Source organism: Catharus ustulatus, chromosome 1 (assembly GCF_009819885.2).
Source record: "Catharus ustulatus isolate bCatUst1 chromosome 1, bCatUst1.pri.v2, whole genome shotgun sequence".
Lineage (NCBI taxonomy): Eukaryota > Metazoa > Chordata > Aves > Passeriformes > Turdidae > Catharus > Catharus ustulatus.
Window position 1 is genome coordinate 37,465,254 of NC_046221.1, and position 21,738 is coordinate 37,486,991.

At 37.0% G+C, this 21,738-nt stretch overlaps 1 protein-coding gene across 7 annotated transcripts in view; it reads right to left on the reverse strand.

Moving 5' to 3' along the window:
- The window catches only part of LOC116993544 (TBC1 domain family member 5-like), a 325,432-nt gene that overhangs the window by 243,059 nt on the left and 60,635 nt on the right, over positions 1 to 21,738 (reverse strand). For all 7 annotated transcript variants that reach the window (XM_033054285.2, XM_033054293.2, XM_033054308.2 and 4 more), the window contains exon 3: positions 5,809 to 5,963. The gene's annotated coding sequence lies outside the window, so the exon portion shown is untranslated. The remainder of the gene's footprint in view (positions 1 to 5,808; positions 5,964 to 21,738) is intronic.

The window sequence follows — 21,738 nt, forward strand, 5'->3', positions numbered from 1 at the left end:
TCCTAAGGGAAGAATACAGTCACTTAAAAAGAAGAGCATTTTCTTCCTTTTCTATCCCTTACTCCTCTGTGCCAAATGACAGAGAGAATAATATTTTTTTTCTGCAGATTCAGCTTGGATCCCACTATGAAGTATGCCTCTGGATTTTAAAATAATCTAGATTAATATGCCAAAACAAATTCAGAACATTTATAACACAGAGAAATTCTTGCACCTGATCTACAATTCCCTTGCAAAAGATGATAAATATTGCAAGTTTCAAGATACAGGTAAGCTTTTCTATAACTCTGAGGCATGCATGTTGCTTAACAAAAATGATAAAACAACATTCAACTACTTCTTGTAAATCTAGCTGAACCATTCACACCAGAATCAACTCTTATGACATTAATGCTTATGAGAAAAGATCTCAGAGGATCAGACACATAATATGGAGAAAATACTACTCCAAAAGTTGGTAGCACAATTTTAATTCTTTAAAATGTAAAAATCTGTAGAAATTATGTTGCAAAGAAAGTGCTTTATAGGAAGTTGTGTAATGTACATCACACAATGACAGCTTGAACAAAACCACTCGAAGCTGCTCATAAAGTTCTGAGTTTTATGTAATTTCCACATTAATTTATTAAAAAATGACAGAGTGCTGATAATATACAATAACTTCTGGCCACCATGGCTTCTACCACCTTAAAGAAATGCATAAAGTTCTATATTTACTATATGTGTTTATTGAATAAATAGCACTAAGCAATGTGTGGAGGGTCTTAAATTACTAGGCAGTTGGTCATCACTGTCACTTTAATTTGGCTTTATTCATCTGCTTTCCATCAAATTACAAATGCTGGCCAGTCACAACAACTGAGAAATGCTGCTGCTTGCATTGCAGATCAGTCCCCTAGTACAGGACTCCAACTGCACACGACTGGCATCTACACTGGTACCTGTCAATATCATTCAGTACATGTTTAGACATTTAAATCCATGTAACTTAAGAGCAAAACCCACTAAAATTCTGTGAACTTCCTTTAGAACTTGTCCTGGAAGCAAAGCATTCTGTAAGTCTCATAGAATTTCTCCAGGAGGAGCAGAGGGAAAGAAAAGAGAGCCAGGGATAGCCATGAAATAGGATCCCTTCCCTTCAAGGGAAATTATAGCCAATATTTTAGAATTATTTTTTTCTTAAAACTTTACTAGAACATTATCACAGCTCTAAACACATCAGAGACCACTGTCGATGACTGTTGCATCTATGGTAGGAGGACCACTTCAAATACACCAAAACATCATCACAATCTTCGTTTTTTTTAAGTAGATATAGCACTGGTAACCCATCTGTTTCTCCCCTCCATTGTTTTCTTCATGCAGATATGTTTAAGGCTGCCACTTTTAAACCTTTAAGAACATTATTAACAAATCCTTTTTAACAAATTCTGACTAGCATTTATGATCATCTAAGGTAGCACTTAATATCTTACTGAAAACCAAACCAAACCAAAACACAAATTACAGTAATACAACTTGTCAACCACTTCAATGTCTCTGAAAAAGTTTGAAAGTCAATAAAATGCAGAGGAAACATTATATAATGAAACTATGTAAGAAACATACATAATACTAAACAGTTAAAATAAAGGCAAGAAGTTGCTGTCCTCAAGTAGAATCACAGACTGGTTTGGGTTGGAGAGAACCTCTAAAGAACACCTAGTTCAGCCTCTTGTCATGGGCAGAGAGGTGGACATCTACTAGATTAGGTTGGTCACAGTCCTATCCAACCAACCTGGTCCTGAACATTTCCAAGGATGGGGCATCTGCCTTTCTCTGGGCAACCCATTTCTGTGAATCAACATCCTAATTGTAAAGAATTTCTTGGTTAGATTTCACCTAAATGTACCATCCTTTACTTTTAGAGGCCCTGGTATAAAACCTGTCTTCATTTTTGTTAGAAAGCCCACCTTAAAGTACTGCAAGGCAGAAGTTAGTTCTTCCTTTGTACTGTACTGGCAAGGGTGGTTTCATAGTTAAAATGAAGATCAACTAGAAAGCAAGCACCAAGTACAATGAAAAAGCTCTGCCCAAATCAGCTGGGCTCTGTCCATGGCCAGCTCAGGCTTCAAAAGGAGGCTCAGGAGGGAAATGGGGCATGCCAGGGGCAAGGGCAAGGGAGATACAGTGCACAAAGACCACTGCCAGAGAAAACTTGAACAAGGATGTGAAGCAGTACCAAATTTGTCAGCCACATAAAATAGGTAATCTAACATGGTACAAAGAGGAGAAACAAGAAGGATGTCTGAAGAGAATGGGCTAATAACACACAGTACCACTAGTCCACACTAGGAGAATCAGACAGCTACTGAAAATAAAGCTATGGTAATTACTAGTCCTGACTTGATATTGTGTATCCTTGAGGGGAACTGATATAACCTGATTTTACTGCTTTGCAAAATAATTCTCGATCCTGGACCTGTTCTTCCACTGTTTGAAACTGCATGTCCTGCAAGTTTTGCCACACCTGAGAACAAAGTCCTTATCTTATGCATATCTTTTCTCGAGCCCATCTCTGCAATACAGCCATATATTAAATACAAGTGAATGGACCACCAACTCTGTAGGAACAGCAACAACAGAAACACTGCAATGAACTGGGTTGTTTGAATGGGTGTTGGATTTTTAAAATACTTATATGTTCTGCTCAGACAGATGTGTGATGACCTCTACGAGGTGCATTAACAGCGCAACAAATGGGTAATTCACTTGCTCCACAAAACACAGATTATTGTACTATTTAAGAAAAGATGCCATCTGTAATATAGTTACAAATCACCAGTGCTTTTTAGACTGATACAGAAGTTTACTTTAAATTAAATGACAAATTATAACATGCTACCTATTCTAGAGCCTATAAGACAATACATAAAATTACTTCAGATTTCTTCTTAGAAAGCATTGTATTTCAAATTCCAAACAAATTATAAATTCCTTAAGTATTTAACTACCTGAAATATTTAATCTGAAAAAAACCCCAACATTCAGTTTTCTTTATGCTTCATAACCAAGTTTGTAAGACAGAGACTTCAGAACCAGGCTGCAAACCAACAATTATCAACTATTATATGGGATTTAACTACTCACTAAGCCAAAAGAACTATGTTTAAGGTCATATAGTATTTCAGTTTCTTTATAAATCACTTCAATAGTGAAACTTGTTTGACCAGTTTCAGTATTATGTCAACATAAAAATATCTGAAACACAAGAAAACAAGAAGTGTTAAGTGAAACCAATCTCAGACACTGGAAAATATTTCAAGCAGTGGGAACTACAGGAAAATAAGTAACTAGCATTTAAAAATATTTTGTCTTCAGAGAAATTATCTGTCTTAAATATAGGTTTAACAAATTAGAAATACTAAGTGAAGTACACTAAATGAGCATTATCACTTTCCCAACCAATGAATTCTTAACATGATTTAATTTGTAGTCAGAACAATATACAGTATACCAGTCCTGAAACAACTGTGCGAAGCTTACTGTAAAACAATCATATAGATACATAATTTTAATAAGATTATACACATCTGAAATACTAGGGTTCCTCAAATATGTCAATTGCAATGTTATTTTCTAAATTAGAAATATGCATTGCTTTCTTTAATGAAACTTCTAATTTTCTTCTTTTCCTATGAAGAGCTGTAAGAGGGAAAATGGCCATGGAAGAGATTCATTGTTTGGTAAAAGGAGGATGGGGGAAGAGAAAAGAGATGCATTTTACAGTCTCTTTTACTCACAAAAATATATTAATTTTTCTTTCTTCCCTTCTCATTTTCCCTCATTAGCCACCAAGAAGCACCAGATCTACTCACTACATGCATACTACCTTACTGCATGGCTAAGAAAATTAAGAGATGAAATGGAAGGTAAGAGCAGCAGCCACCGCTTCAAAGGTCAGCCACTTGCATCTCAAAGGTCAAGACTTGCCTGTAGTCTGGTCTAACACTGAGCAAACACAATACCTCTTCAACAAAGGAAAGATAGCTGGCAGGTTACATGGAAACCTCTGCTGCCTGAACCATTCTTCACTAGCTTGGATGCTGCCTCCAACATTTGGAGTGATAGACTCCAAAGGGAAGCTCACGCTACTGAGCTTGGATCACCTTGAAGGGGCTATGAGGGAGAAGATGAGTTTGTCAAAAACTTAAAGAAAGATCTCCCAGGTTTGTTCATGAGTATATAAAGCTTGTCTTACATTAAATGTAAATGAGTAAACCAGAATATTCAAAAGCTTCTAAGGAAATTTTCAATAACAATTTTAACTAGTTTTTGAAAGACACATATTCTCTAGTAATAGGATAGACAGCTATTTTAATTAGTTTTTCTAAACAACAAAATAAAAAGACATTGCTAGAATTATGTAGATCAGTAAAATGAGTTCATTATAATTACATACTATAGTGTTATCATGTAATTTTTTAATTTCACAAAGTTGGATGCAATGGAAAATTATCTGGATATAACCTATCAGAAGCAGTCTAAACACTTGGAAATGGTGAAATCATTCCCCATGCACATACGAAAAGACTAAGCCACCAAAAGCACTGGTCTTTACTTCTCAATTCTATTTGACAGCTCCAAAATCCAGGCACACATCCAGAAGAACTTTCTGCCCTGCGTCTGGTCAGTAAAGAAATTGAGGTTAACCTTTAATTTTTAATGTCACCTGCAGCCAGTGACTGCTTTTTCTAATGCAAGTGACAGATAAACAGCAAAACACTCCCAAGATGATACACAAAGCACCACATACCATAAGTGCATTTTTATTTTTATACCAACTCAATTTCTCAAATGGATAACCAATGTTCCTACTAATTTACATTAAGAATTGAGTGAGGCATGAAAATTGTTCTGATGCATAGGCTCTATTTCTTTAATGCACTGCGTAGTGCTCTGTACTTTATTGCAACACTGGAAAAAACTAACTACACTTAAAAGGTACAGAAACTGCATATACAAGCTCATATACGTCTTAAAAAATCACTTCAGAAAGCAGTTTTAAATTATCCAGAGAATAGGAAGGAAAAATAACTAATTAAAGTACTGATGGAAGTCAGTAAAAGAAAACAACAAAAAAAAAAGGACCTGTTAAAATTAGTTTACTGACCTTTAACTACTTGAACTAGTGTGTTTCTATAGACCAGTACTAGAACTTAAAATCCACATTGCTAGGATTTCTAATTTATAATTCCTTTACACAATTCAATACTATCACCTTAGCATTTGCAAGGTAATTCCAAACTAAACAGAGGGAATATGGCAAATTGAGGTAATACAGTCTAGCTATTTAAGGCCAAATTGGCAAGTCTTTAACTGTAAACACTGTATCATTACTAAACACTGCCATGTTGTTAATGTTAAGGAGAGGTTTAAATTAGAGAGTGAATTGCCCCTTCAGGTCGGGACTTAGGGCACATTATGGGAGAAAGCAAAGAAAAGCTCCCACTGACACAGTCTATGTTTCACCAGTTCTATGGGAAGCAAGCTGCAATACAGTTATCCGTCAGTTTTAAAACCAAATACCACAGTCACTATTTTCACTTGTCTTTTAAAATTTAATGCAGCAAACTGCGGAGAAAAGAATGTATGTTTGTAAAGTAAGATTTCTTTTGATACAGAAATGGTATGAAAATAGTTTTTGGACAACTGCAGGAGACATATCACAAACATTTTTATAAATGTTAAATGTGTAACTATGACATTAATGAAAATGAGGCAAACTCAGTTTTCTTTTTAAAAAAAATATAAAAATAATTAACTCACATAGTGGCAGGTGCTCAAACACAAATGAGACAGCTGTCTTCAGAAGGATATTCTCCACACATTCAACAGGCAAACTGCATTGGGATATGCCCCAGCCACCAGGAGCAATGAGGGAGCTGGTGTGGCAGTCCTGGTACCAGACTTCTGGAATTGACCTAGATAGAGAATAAATACACTTAATGAAAAAAATCCTAAAAATAGTTTTAGTTTTTTATTTGATCTAACAGGATTCAAGTTAAGCATTCAAGGCACAGGGCACTGCATTTCTTCTGGACATTTCAGTGTAACAAAACCAAAAGTGACTGAAATTAGCTTAAGTATTTTCAAGTCAAGTAAGTATTGTATTTCACATAATCATGTATCAGGAGAGATAGAAACAACATGAAAATAAGTCCATGTGATTCAATTTATTTATTTCTAAGATGACATAATGGCAGACAACAACTCTAACAACCTGAGCATTATGGAGGCTTATTCAGCATTCTTGGCTATTTCTCAGCATTGTTTTCAATTTCTCCTCCTGTGAATGAACTTCTTAAAAACATGTATCTTACAAATTTATGTAATTTGGTATTTTAGATCTACTTTCTAGAAAGTTGCTCAGTTATTATTGATAAGACCACAAGAAGTTGGTATAGGGCTCAACAGCACACTACAGCTGTAGGTACAGGTTACATGCACACTAATAATTTTGAAGATTATGGTTCTAAGAAAAATTTAACAAATGAAACATCAGCAACTGATCAGCCATCTATCTTTTATTAATTCTCCTTCAATTGTTCAAATCACAAAAAATCACCAAAAAAATAAATCTAACCCTCTTCAAAATATATTTATGCAGAATTTTTCAGCTATGATAGGATAAAATAGTATTTTAAAATAATTCTTCCTGTTACAAATATGCAAAGCTAATAGTGCTGAATTGGAAACACCATCTTCCCTTTTTGAAAAGGTGGTACTTTACTGTTTCTATAGTGTTTTCACCCGGAAATGTAAGAACACAGCCACCTAGACACATTTTTTTACAAGTCCTAAATGACACTGATTTTGCAGGTAAATACCCAAATAACTCCTGAAATCCAACCAGTGTTGTGGTTGATCGGACACTAGCATTATGGTACTGTAATATTTAGAAACATACCACAAAAAGCATACCCACTTGCAAAATAAAAAATTGGGATTTCTTTTTTAAGATATTAAATTAAAGGTAATTGTCTACTCTTGAGTATATAAAACAGTTCCAGCTGAATAGTGGGTTTAGGTTTTTTTGTAATTTGGATTAGCATTCTAATTACAACATGCTAGCACATAAATGTATTTTTATTCTAGAGCATACTTTGAGTTATTAAGCCTGGCATTAAATTTTGTAACAAGATGCAATATATCTAATTCAAGAGGGCTTAGAGCATTCCTGTATTACTTATTAATATGTTAAGTGAATGTTTGGACAATTGATTTCAACTAGGTTTTGTGACTAAAACATGTGACAAAATACAATTTTCAAATTACATAGTCCATTTGTCATAACTACTGTTCTTTCTAATTTCTATAGGTGTTAACAAATCAAACAAAAAAAGCCACACTGACTAAATAAAGAAGAGTAACCATTTCAGAATTTAAAAGAAATCATAAGCATTAGCAAATGCATCCATTTAGCCACTAGCAAAACATCCTTTGCTGTTCTGCATCCTCATTGCCTTCCTTTGCTTTTAATATCCTCCTTCCAGCATTTCCACGCAGACTGTGTATGTATATATTTGCAGAGGATAAGTCCTGGTAAGTTCTACATGTGACCACAGTCTTGTACTGAAGCAACAATGAACAATAACAAATCAATAACAAATGCATTGCTCAGGTATCACAAGCCAACTCAGTCACAGGTGCACCCAATTGGTGACTGGTTGGTTTAATATAGTCAATACATTTAAGACACTAATCCTGTAAATTCTTACTGAAACAACAGAAACATCCCCAGCCAATGGCTTAAATAATGTTCATGTAGCAAAATAAACAGAAAATATTACTCTCCGTAAGTTCTGAAAACAGAGGTGATGATAATGTGTTTTACACCAGTTCAGCACAAAGATTTTTGTGTGATTCATACAGTTTTGACAGTTTTTTTCCACAAGTTAGACTGCAAAATGGTCTCTGTGCCTGCACTGATGTTTTCTGAGTTACAAACAAGTTGGATAGACTATGGAGAATGGGAAAAGTATGATCTCCATTTGAGCATTTGGCCTAGCTGAAATCAAAAGACAGACTTACCATGAATATGAAGAAAATTATCTCAGAAAATGAAAAAAGATAAAGACATTAGTAAGTTTCCAGAGTAACTTATGAAACACAATAGAATATTACGTTAAGATTTTTATTACCATGACAAAAGATATCAAGACTACTTTTCTTGAAAAGGAAGAAAAGGCAACTTTACTACAGGAGCTAAACCACTAGTAAGCACAAACAGAATTTGCCTGTACTTTAGCAAAAGTGATGGCATCCTCATGTAGACAACTCACTTTGAAGGACACCTACTAGACTTTTCTGGAACCTACATAAAGACTGTATAAATCAATACCATGGCAAATGTAACCCATCTGTCAGATGTCTTGAACATCATTTACAGAAAGCAGCTTTCAATATATGAATAAAGGTATTTCCTTACTTGCACAAATGCCTCTATTCTCACATATGATGGAGGAAAGCAGGAGTTCAGTATCATATGCTAGTAAGAAGGTTTCTAACAACTAGAATTCCTCCAATGTTTAAAGGAGTAGATATCAGGAAGAAAATGCAGGTAATCTGCCTTAAAGCTGTAAATGGAGGTGTTTAGAGAAGCTACATTTTCAAGGTTGCAAAACAGGTACAATTGCACATACCTTCCAAAGAAATATTTGTGCTTCCCATGGTTCACTATTTACATAACTCTGTTCTGCTTTGAAGACTGAGAACGTGAAAATATCCCAATGCTTTGCCACTTGTTCTCAGTAAGCCTTCATTCTCCTTTCAAATATATTAAAGTAAAGGGTGGGAGGAGGAAAAGGGAATGGGAACAAAGAAAATAAACTAGTCTAATTTTGTTATAGTCTGTTCTTACTCCCCCCAGTACTGTTTCCATTTTAAAAAAATTACATAACTAAGAATACATGTAGTAAACAAAACAAATTACTTTGATATTTCACTATTTTAGCAAATACATTTCATTAATTTCTCATCAAGATTCAATGGTATTTCAAAGATTTATACTGAGGGAGTCAAACCTGAATGCTTGTCCCACAGTCTCTCTTTAAGTAAGTATATTTTAAATTAGATTTTTTCAAATAGCCACATACTGCTTTTTTGACATCTGTCCATGATAACACAGAATTAAAACCCAAAAATACTAACATTCACATCGAGATGTAATTAAGTATTTAAAGAATAACAGTTTCTTTGAAAACAAAATATGTGGCATTTTTAAATTATGGAATTTGGTTACTGAAGAGACACCCACTTCTGCATTGCTTCTCAGGTATACATACACACAAAAGAGCATTTAAAGATGCCAGAAGCCAAGCAAGATACTCACTTGTACAGGTCTATTAAATCTGTGAATGCAGGAGCTGCTGCATTTCACAGTCTATTATTTATATGACAGAATGAAGATCTGAAAACATGAAATATAGCCTTAAATTATTCACTTATTCTTTTCACAAAAGGAGAAACCGTCAATCTCACACTAAAAGACTTCAAGCATATTTCTAAAGGTTTCATGAAAATTGCCTTATTTATCAAAACTTTATTCCCTCCGTTTGTTCATTAAATACTGTAGCTTTGCATTAAGGTCAAGCAGTGTCAACCAATTACTGTTGTTGGAAAAGTCCTACTTCCTTAATACTCAAAGAAACCATGGTATCTAGTGAATTATTTTAATAGGCAAACTGAACACTGTTTATCCAAAGTACATTTCAACCATAAAAATATATTTTAAGGGTTTCTATCAACAATCAATTATAGTACTATTTATTATCACAGCAGCATTAAGCATGATCCTTTTTCTGCTTAAATGCCAACCTTAAAAAATATACATCTATTTCAGCGTATTCAGCAACATTCTGTTCTTGGCTTATAATAAAGGGAAGTAACAAAAATTAAGTGACCTATAAAGCAAACTGAAAGGTAAAAGATAAAACATTGAATTTTAATGAGACAGTATCAATTGGTATAAACATACTGGCTTTTGTTCTCGTTCTCTGTTGGTGGGCAAGAGGGCTCAGCTTATACGACACACCTGAAAAAAATCCACCCTGCTTTTACTGGTCCTAATTTTATAGTTTTATTTTACAGTGAAATTCCCCATCTTGCAATATACAAGAAGAGTAAGTGGTCACACACAAATTTATTAAACACCAAGAAAAGGCCACTCATAGGCCATCCTACCCAATACCAAAGTCACGGTCATTCAGGATAAAAGGATTTCCTTAATATGTTTTGATGTAACAACCCAGGACAAAGTCCCTCTTGTCCTACCTCAATCTTCTACTTGACCCATTTTAATGGCCTGCAGTTCAAAAGGCTACAATGATGATTTTACTATGTAATCACCTCTAATTTTATATTTCAGAGAAGTAAAATTCTGGATCTCATTTCCTTTTGGAATTGACCTGTTTATTGCCATTCCACCTAGTATGTCAGCTGTGACAAAGGAACACAATATTCTGATGGTAACCTTTGAAATCTTACTGCTATGAGTCTACCTGTGCCTTTCTGAAGTTACAAAACATGAAAAAGCAAAGAAAATTTCTTCTACACATCCTGTCAGCCTGTCTCCCAGGAAAAAAAGTTTTCATCCATGTCCTGTATCAGTGATCAATGAGACCTAGAGTGATACAAGACACACATGCCATGGATACAAACAAGGAGAGGAAATAAAATAACAAAAGAATGGAAAAACAAACAACCTCAAAAAGTCATGCTGAAAATTATGGAGAAAAACACAAGAGAGTAGAATCTGTTGTCTCATTATTTCTAAAAGAACAGAATAAAGGAAATCAAAAAAGCAGAAAAGAAAAAGAAAACAATCTACCAAACAAGTTGAACAGGTCATCTCCAATCTCCCCTCAGTGGGCCTAAGTCCCATCTTCAAGTTACAGTCTACCAGTAAAACCTGAAAAGATTCTAGAACCCAGTATTGCACAAACAAATTTCAAGAGATAAAGAAAAAAATTATTGATTCCTTCAAACTTATTTGAATTACTTCACTGCTAACTGGGTTCATGGATGGGAAGTAACAGTAGATGTGATACAAACTTTAGATTAGAGAGATTTTAAACATGTTCTGTGTTGTTGATGCCATATATAACAAAATACTGTCCAGACATAATCATTATAAGCTGGACACAAAAACTATTGAAATCAGAGAACAACTTTTCTAAAAAAAAAAATGTTTTTAACTTCTCTCTCAAATCATATACATATATTACAAATGTTACTCAGAGACATTTATTTAATCTACTTCTATCAGGTATTTTCATAACAATCCTAGTGACTCCAAGCTAGTATTTTTAAATTCAGCAGATAATAGAATGTTGGTAGAAATTAGCAGCACCTCAAAGGAAAGATTTTCAAATGCTTTTTAAAAATGGAAGAAATGGTCAGAAATCAATAAAGACAAATCAAAAGTGCTACATTTAGAAAAGGTGCATCATAGATATGAACACAAAATGGACCAGCAGTAAAACCTTCCAGGCAGTACAGTTCTTCAACGTCACCTCCATCCACCACAGCCAACTACAGTAAGAAAGTGAAGAAAAAGGAGAAGCGTCTTTCAGCGTAAGTTCTCTCGTACTTTTTATCTTCAGATTTCCATATTCAAACCCATCACTTCCATTGCTAACACATAGGTGGACTGGAGATTATTACTCTGCATAGTTGTTTTTAAATTTCCTTGTCATAAGCCAATATTAGATTGACAATATCTGTGGGTAACTTTTCCTATTTCATTATTTTTTGGCTAAAATTCCGTAGAGTTTCATGCAAAAGAAACATCACTGATTATTTTTATTGCATTTCATGTGTATTCTTAAAACGAGGATGAACAGTTTCATACGTGAAAACCTAGTACACAAATAGTAGAAATAAATTATATACTGAACTGCACAGCATGAAAACCAAGTATTTTTAGAAGACCTCCCTTCTTTGTCCTGGCTTCTTCAGCCACTTCATGGATAGCTCTAAATAATTCCTTAACTCTTGTCCTGTAATAACAGTCAAAAATTGTTTGAAAAATTAAAGTGGCACGCTAATGGCATGCTAATCCACAGCTCTTCTGTGAATGAGAGAAGACTCTTCAGCTTTAAGGGACATGACATTTGAGTATAATGGATCAGAAGCAATGGATCTTCTGTATGGATGAAAGACAACAGAGAGAATAAACTCTGTTTTCTAGATCCATCAGCTCAACTGGATAACACTAGCCAGCAGTGTGAGATATGGAGGTGGGTTGTAAGATAAGGAACAGGCTAGAGGCAAGAGCTGTTATAATTATAGTGGGGAACACAGAATTTGTTAAAGGAAGTCTACTGTATAATTACATTTGAAAATTTAGCAAGATGCCCAGAGGCTGGCTTGCAGCTGTCAGGAACTGGTAACACTGGAGTTCTGCTCAGCAGAAAACCACTACTGCAAGAAGCACACCTCCACTCCCTGTAGTTGAGCCGACTTCGATAAGGCAAAGGAATAACTTCAGTTAAAATTAGCAAGATTACACAACACAGGAGATCACACCTCTTCTCAGTAAAAAGTTCTCAGAGATTGGGCATTATTTTAAAGAAAATGAAATGGTTTTGAGAGTACATTAAATATATATTTTTGAATGAGTGCCAATGACAGTACTTCTTAACATTGCATTTTTAATAGCAGTTAAATTCTGGTGCTTTTTAATTATATTAATTCATAATCGAAGTAACCTCATCTCTTTGCATACAAAGTCATAGTTTTCTCTTTGGCCTATTTGGCCCAATAAAATGAAAACAAATGAGTGAAATGCAGACAAAATGCAAGAATAAAAATAAATCTGTATACTTGTTTCTTCCTCAGAATTAGAGCTGAAGAGATGTTGCTGCTGAGAAACAAGTAGTCAACTGCGAACACACAAAGTGGTAATCTGGAAACAAAGTGATCAAGTATGAAACATGATTAAGCCATTCTTGAAAAAAATAAAGAAGTGGGATTGAACAATTTAAAAACTGCTCATTTTATATGAAGTTATTGATTCTACTTTTAAAAGTATATTCTGCTAATTCAGATATTAGCAAATGAACTGCTGTGCATGCTGGAAACATCACTGATTTTATTACTGGTGTTTATGTAAAACACATCTGGATAAAAAATTGAGCAAGAATCATACTACAAAATAAATTTGACCATATAAAATTACATTGTCATATTAACACCACAAGAAAATAAAAAGCTCTGGAAGACAGAGCAGAGTCCATAAGCCTACACCACAAGTTTAAAGCAAAACTTATGGTAGAATTATTTCTAAATGCTGTAACAAATGTTTTTTTTATTTGAGATCTAGGCCTACGTGAGAAATTTAAGTATATTTGTCTAATTGGCATTATGGCCTGTAAAGACTGTAAAGAGAGAAAACTCATGGTCATTTCAGCTTTATTAAACTTGCTACTGCTTCCAGATTGGAGAAAGTGCATACATCCTCTAATCATGTCTAAGTGTTGAATTCAGAAGTGCAGACAGCTCATCAACCAGACCATATTTTTGCTCCATTAGCCTAAAGACACCCTTATTTGATCCCCCATTATTAAAATTGGTATAAATAATTCAGATGCCTTTGCTACAGAAAGGTAGAAATATTTTCTAAGTAAGGTTTTGCTCACTTAGAAAAATGTTCTCAACATAATACCGAAGAAAAAGTTGCGCTCTGTCCACCAAGTTTGCCCTTTGCTCAGTGTAACAGGACTGCAGCAGGATTGGGATTTGCTATCTACATTTTGTTTAAGGAGAGGAGAGGAAAACAACCCAAGAAACCAGTTTTTTATACAAATTTCTCCCCTCTTTTCTCTCCCACTTTTCATTTTAAAAAGATGGACATCTGACACATAATAATTTCAATTAAAGATGGATTCCTATTGAACATATACAGTTTCAGTTTTGACTTTTACAGAAAATTAATCTTTACAATTTAACATATTCCTTTGCTTTAATTTTAAAATTAAAATACAGTTACTTGAAAAATTCCAGTCTTTGAAAGGCATATAAATTCCACCTAAGTACTGGGTTTTTATTAATGAGAAATTAAAACTCATTTTGGAAGAAATTTCAGGAGTAAAACACTGATTTCACACAGTGACCCACTTTTTATTTCCATTTTTTTATTCAGGATGGTCTAATTACAAATATTCTGAGCCTTGGTCAATTCTGGTTGCACAGATATTGCAAATATAAAATGTCAGGCTTCATACTGATTTCTTCTTTCTCAAGCACAAGTTTCCTATGTTGACTTTTGTCATATTCATCTATATTACATTATATAATGCACCTTTAAGGACTGCAATGATCCCTTCAGGAAGGTACAGAGAAGAACTCATCCTTTCATCTAAAATATTACTGTAGAAGAACAAAAGAGTTTCATGCAACAGTTACACTTATGTATCAACAATTCCAAAGTAAAATGTGAGAAAACAAACTGCATTACACATGTTCTTGATGTTGCTCTGGACACAAAAAAAAAAAAAAAAAAAAAAAGCCTTTAAACTTCTGAATATTGGTTTTGAAAGAAAAATAAATTTAGGGGACACTTTTACCTTTTTTTAAGAGGAAAAAAGCACCCAAACATAAAAACAAAACATAAGAATGACAAGTCAGTGTGATCTTCTTTGCTGATGCATAATGCAAAATGAACACAGCTCAAACTTGTAGAAAATACACATTTTTCAAGACGTGAACCTTTTCAGCACAAAGCTTTGTACGGAAATGAAATTTTCCAATACAATTGAAAAGGGCTAGTTCCTCAATCTGGCTGTACTTTCACAGGAAGCTCTACTTCTTCTGAAACATCAGGTTCCCATCATTGCAAGTGTGGGATGTACAATGCTACACCTTCAATCAAAAGGCAGCTTGCTGCATCTGTGCTAAAACTTTTTTTGACTCTTTTCCTATCTGTACATACATGTAAGAGATGATCTTGTCCTTTAGATTATAACTCTTTCAAGAAAGACTATTGTCCAGTTTTATGTTTTAGCTAAAGAGATCTGATTTCTGTTGCTCTTATCTCTAGATGTATCCATAACATAATGGTAATTTGTGTTTTAAGCCCTTCTTATTTGCATTTACCTATGTACTTACCTGTCCACTGAAATAGGCAGTTTTCAGAAAAAGTTGCACAGTGTAACTTACTAGAATTTTAAGATGTATGGCCATTTGTATGAGATTCAGGTTATCCATCCATATAGAGGCAGACTTTTAACATAATGTTATTTAAAATGGGAATAAAATAGCCTACTCCTTCTAAACTTGCTTTCAAGTATTTTAAATAGTTTGCCTCTATTCTTTTACTTAAAACAGGGGATGTCAAAGAGCATAAAAAATTTTCTAAATTAAGGAAAGGAAAACCAGAATGCACATTATATGTAAGTGGTAATAGGCAGAGACAACTTCACTAGGCTGTGACATATGACATCTGGTAGACTATTATCATAATAAATGGGAAAAGAAGGTGAGATTCTGTCAACAGCAAGGTAAGAAGAAATGCATCTTCATCAGAATGACAAACATATCTGCCTTTAGCAAACATAGGTCGAACCAAAATCCAGGTATCTATGAATTAAATATTTCCGCTTTATTTAACCCCTTTTCTTTTTGATTTTAACAATTTAATTGAAGTACATCTACATTTATCAGAGATATGAATTTATGTAATTTAATTTCATTTTAGTGAGGATAAATTAAACTCACTAATAACCACTGGCTAAAATCTCACAAGAAACAGCCTATTACTTTTTCATACTTTTATAAATAATTTTAACCATGTCAAATAGTAATTTAACAATTGTCAAACCATAGTGTAGATACACTGTACATCAATCTGTGATTCCTCTTGGTACAATCATGCAGGTATCACACAGTTGTTAAAATAGCTTCATCTCTACAACTGACCAGCTGAATGCGAGCACCACTAATCGGGTGATCACACTAGGTATTTGATAGTATGTGTGACCTACAAAAAAAGATTCTCATATAAGAGAAAGAAGAGGGAAATAGTGACCTTTTAAAAGTAGGTCATGTTCCCACAAACCATGTTTCTTATGGTTCATTTTTCTCCACGCTTTATTCTTCAATTTCATGTTAACAGATAAGAATAAATGAAAAAAAAATCATAAAATTCTTATTCCATGGAGACTGAAAATTGTCATTGGGTGTTTTAAAAAAACCTTAGAATGTTGCCTTTTTATTTGTGACTAAAGCAAGACCTAGTTTATACTTAGTCCTTTCAAAATTAGATATATGCCTGCAAAGTAAAATTTCCCAGATTACAACAATTTTCTGCACATAAAAAAGTAACAGAGTTTTGATAAAGTCACCAAGTGAACAGTCAAGTCACAAAGCAGTGACAGGATTTTGTAAGAATCATGGATGGAAGAATCTGGGAAAGGAAATGAAATACGGGTTTTTTTGGTTCTTTCCATTTTTGATATGAAAAAAAAATGAAAAAGCAAATTCCCAAGAGGTATTGAAGTATGAAATATTAGAAGAAAGATGGAGGAAGAAAAGGCAGAATATTATTCCTGCACTTCTAGATATCCATTTCCTTGATACTGTGTTAGCTTTCGGATCTTTCCAACACTGTGTTGGAAAAGACAGTCTGAATTATGGTATTTATTCTTTAACCACTCTCAAGAAATTAATGAGTGATTTGGTCATATATTTTCAGACGTCAGTACAATCTGACAGCATTAAGATACCAGAGAGATCGATTTGGCAACTGTGTCTCTATCTCACGTGTACTCTCCTTTGAAACTATTGTCGCTTGTAACACATGAATGAGGATGCCTTGAGTGTAAGGAAAGAAACTACAAGAATTTTGCAGTTTCTGTACACTTTAATAAATGCATGACAGTTTAATGCTAATTTAAGGCTGTCTGACAAGAGGTAGATATCCCATTTTGGCCCAGTCACTGCCTTCCTCCAGAAGATAGGCTTCTGCCATGAAGGAACTTGCATGCAACCTCTTTCTTCTATTCACTGACAAAGAGCTTGGAAACACAAACCTGTCTAAACATCTTCAGGCATAAAAGATAGAGCATGAAGAAAGATGGAGTAAGGCAACCAATACGTCCAAAAGAAGATATGTTAGGGAAGTAGAGATTTCACTTTGCACCGGTTGAATGACTAAACCATTTGTGGGGTTGCAATTCTGTTCTCACAGCAACTTAATTGTTTTTAAATCAAATACCAGAAGTGTCTGGAATATAAAATAAATAACTTCTGTTTTTTCTTCAACACAAATCCAAATGAACGCCTAGAGACTTGCACAGGAACTTAATGAAAGAGGATGGGGACATCTAATGCTGCATGAAGCTGAGGGGGGATGATGAGCTAGGGTTTAGATTCTACTCTTGATGGTAGACTGTGACACTCATTCTCCAAAAAGCTGGGTAAGTCAGTCTGCTGCAAGTGGAGAGATTGGCACTAGTACATTGAAAGTTCTATTTTACTTTCTGTTGTGTAGCTCAGTTGTAATAGGAAAAATATATTATAAAGGTACTTAACACATTGCTCTGCTTATTTACTGGACTGAACCTCACTAAGTGCTTATGGTTCTTCCACTCAGCAATGAAAGAGGGAAAAAGTGAATTAAAAAAATTCAGTAACACTTAGTAGTCAGCTTATCACAATTTCAATTCATAATTCCGTGGTTTTAAATTTTGTTCATGTCCAAAACTGAAATAGTAATTTCACGATTATAAGCTGCACCATTTTGACTAAAATTTTGGTCCAAACTCAAAGTGCGGCTTATAATCAGGTGCGGCTTATATATGGACAAAAAACAAAAAGTTGCTGTTTTAGTTTGGAGGACAGGTGTCTGCTGAGAAAGGCAGGAGCTTCTCTTTGAAATGGAGAATGTAAACCCCCTCCCTCCAAATTACAGTAGTTTCACGAATACAAGCCGCACGGATTATAAGCCGCACTTCCGGTGCCTCGACAATGTTGCTGTCTTTGTCAATAGATAAGCCGCACCCCGAATATTAGCCGCACTTTCGTTCGTCGCGAGAATCCGTGCGCAGCTTTCACAAATTGGCCAATTAGTAACAGGATCGCGGCATAGCGGGCTTTACTGGCTCGGGGCGGGGCCAGGAAGGCTCGGCCCGCTCATGGTTGCCGACGGGGCCGGGTAGCCCAGCTCAGCGCCACGGCTCGGCGGGGCTGGCCGGCTGGTGCTGCCGCCGCCGCCGGGCTCGCTGGCCCCCCTCTCCCGTCAGCACCGCCCCGCTGCCGCATTCCCTAGCTCTGCCGGCGGGCTGCCGCCGCCGCCGCCCGGCTCGCCGGCCGCGCCGCGTTCCCTAGCCCTGCCGGCGGGCTGCCGCCGTCGCCGCCCGGCTCGCCGGCCACGCTGCGTTCCCTAGCCCTGCCGGCAGGCTGCCGCCACCCGGCTCGCCGGTCGCACCGCGTTCCCTAGCCCTGCCCGCCGCCGCCCGGCTCGCCGGCCGCGCCGCGCCGCGTTCCCTAGCCCTGCCCGCCGCCGCCCGGCTCGCCGGCTGCGCCGCGTTCCCTAGCCCTGCCAGCGGGCTGCCGCCGCCCGGCTCGCCGGCCGCGCCGCGTTCCCTAGCCCTGCCCGCCGCCGCCCGGTTCGCCGGCCGCGCCGCGTTCCCTAGCCCTGCCCGCCGCCGCCCGGCTCGCCGGCCGCGCCGCGCCGCATTCCCTAGCCCTGCCCGCCGCCGCCCGGCTCGCCGGCCGCGCCACGTTCCCTAGCCCTGCCGGCGGGCTGCCGCCGTCGCCGCCCGGCTCGCCGGCCGCGCCGCGTTCCCTAGCCCTGCCGGCGGGCTGCCGCCGCCGCCGCCGGGCTCGCCGGCCGCCCCCTCCCGTCTGCACCGCCGCCGCGTTTCCTCGCCCTGGCCGGCACTGCAGGCCCCCGCACCGCCGGGCTCCCCCATGCTGCTGGCCCCGATTCTGCTGGGCTTCCCCCGCTGCCAGGCAGCCCCACCCGCCGGCCTTCCTGCTTCTGCCATGCTCCCCTGCACTGCTAGCCCCAGTTCTCCCAGGCTCCCCCGCCCTACTGACCCGGCTCTGCCGCCCCCCTGCCCCGCCCTGCTGGCTCAGGCTCTGCCGCCCGCCCCCCACACTGCTGGCCCCGCCTCTGCCAGGCTTTCCCACCTCTGCCGGGGCCGGCCGGGCTCCAGCTTGGCTTGGGGCTGCCGCGGGCTGTCACTTCCGTGTTGGCAGCTTTTAGAATTTTGTTAATGTATTAGCCGCCCCGGAATATTAGCCGCACTTCCGGGTTTCCACCAAAATTTTGGTCAAATTGGTGCGGCTTGTATTCGTGAAATTACTGTATTATAATTTTGAAATCAAGGGGCTCTCAGGCAAAGATATGGGAATTAGGAATAACAGCTTTTTTCTAGGGAAATTAAAATAGAAATACAGTACTACAAAGAAACAAACCCCAAACCCTGACAAAGTCAGAGTACAACCTGACACCTCATCAGGCAGGGTGTTGGTAGCAGTCCCATTAGATGATGGCTGCAGTCCTCTTGCAGTGACAGATGTGATTCAGTCGAAGCAGTGCTCCTGTACAAGGTGCAGTTTCCCTCCAGAGGTCCAGTGGTGATGTGGAACAATCCGGTTTTCCTCTGGAGTCCAGTGGAGAAAGGGGCTCCCTTAGTGTCCCAAAACCTGTTTTTATCTTGATAAGAAATGTTGGCTCTTCCCCCTGGCAGGAGCAACTTCCAATGGGATGAAGTAATTTTATCAGTCACACAGTGGGACTCAATGGGCCATTAGCAGAAAATGACTCCCTGGAGGAAGGATGAGTTGCGAAAAGATAAAGAACAATGCCCCGTCTGGTTTCAATGGATGGCCCATTAGCAGAATATCTGCCGTTGAGATAAGGATCACTGCCCCCACCCTCAACAGATGGTGATAGAATAGATCCTTTTTATCACACTCTGTATTGTAACATGCGGCTTATAATCAGGTGCGGCTTATATATCGACAAAGAACGAAAAGTTGCTGGCACCCAGAAGTGCGGCTTATATTCAGTGCGGCTTATAATCGTGAAATTACTGTATCTACTGAACATTACCATTAACATGCACAGCTGCCTAACACTTCATAACTTCATTAGAGACTCCGCATAACCAGTTAGGGACTATTTCACAAATCATATCTTAACTGAAAAACTGCATCAATTTGCTACCCTAATCTGACCATCTTTAGTAAAAGAACTGGTATTCAAAACAGCAGCTATACTAAGCTCAAGAAAATTTTATAATAAAAACTGTAGTTAAATACAGTAGACCTTAGAAAATTGAGAAATAAGAAAAGTTACAATCAATAACTAGTAGAGATACAAGAGAAACTAAAGAAAGATACAGAATTAAATTGATTTGATATGGTGTATTTCAATATATTTCATGAATTCTTTTTGATTTTACAACCCAAATACCAAAACAGGTACCTCAAACTCATCCACAGAATTTATCCAGAATTATTAAAACATTACTATCTGATAAATAAAAATATAATCCAATCATTTATGCTAGAAAACATCAATTCAAGCTCATCTACTTTTAGCAAAAAAAAAACCCCGCAAACAAAACAACAAACCAAGAGACCAAATTTGCCTTCTTTGTTGATTCCTTAGTGTAAAGCTTACAATTGGTAAGGTAAACTTGAAGAACCAGGAAATTCAATCACAGTAAACTTAATGACCAGTTAATAGCCAAAAAAAATAATAGATCTAGCGCAGATTTTACTCTGTGGCATAAAGTTGTTGACAATACATTTCTCAATAAAGAAAAATTGAATTATAGCCTTAGGGTGGTTTAATTTGGTACAAATTTTGAATAATGTTATATACATTTCCAAAGCAGATGCTAAGAGACTCTGCAAGGACACTCAGCTCAATCAGAAGCCAGATTAAAGTTCCATCTGGAATGAAACAGCTCCACAGCTCTATTACAATTAGCAGAGTCACCAATGTCAGACTCAAAAGTTGGGCAATGTGAAAGTCTTTCTCTTCGAAATAGAGCTATTAGTCCAGAAAACAAACAAGTGCTTCACACATCTTTAAAACGGACTTTTAAAGTAGTCACAAACATACATTTTTGTAGTCAGGATGAAAACTCTCATTCTTATTATTATGGTAATATGGATCACAAAGCCTATCCAGACACAATGATTTTCTATCACCTTTCCCATTTCGTGAATGAAGCATTAGAAGTCACAAATGTTGAAGTAGCTGCAATACTCAAAATATCAGCAGGCTGAGAACAGCAAAGAGGCTATTTGCACAGAATAAAACTCAAGACTGATTTCAAATTGCCCTGATCTTTGCATTCTCAATTCCCTGAGTTCTTGTTAAGAAATAAAGGATTTTCCCAACATGGCATGCTGAAGAACTGCAGCCTGAAGTGACCCGTCTTTAGACAAAATAAGAACAGAATTACCTGTGAGACCTAATGGCTAAAAGTGAAAGCCTAATTCTTCAGCCAAATATTCAGTGTAATGGTGTTTTCCTAGATTTAACCAAAACCCAAATTTCGACCCGAGTTACAAAATAAAAGCATCCTTTCAAAGCACAATTCGGTAAATGGTAGTGGTGATATGCAGATAGTAAAAAACACGTTAAAGATAAAAAATATGCTACATCTCTTAAATTTATTATTTTACCATTTAAATAAATAATGCACCATGAAAATAAGCAAGAAGTTGGAA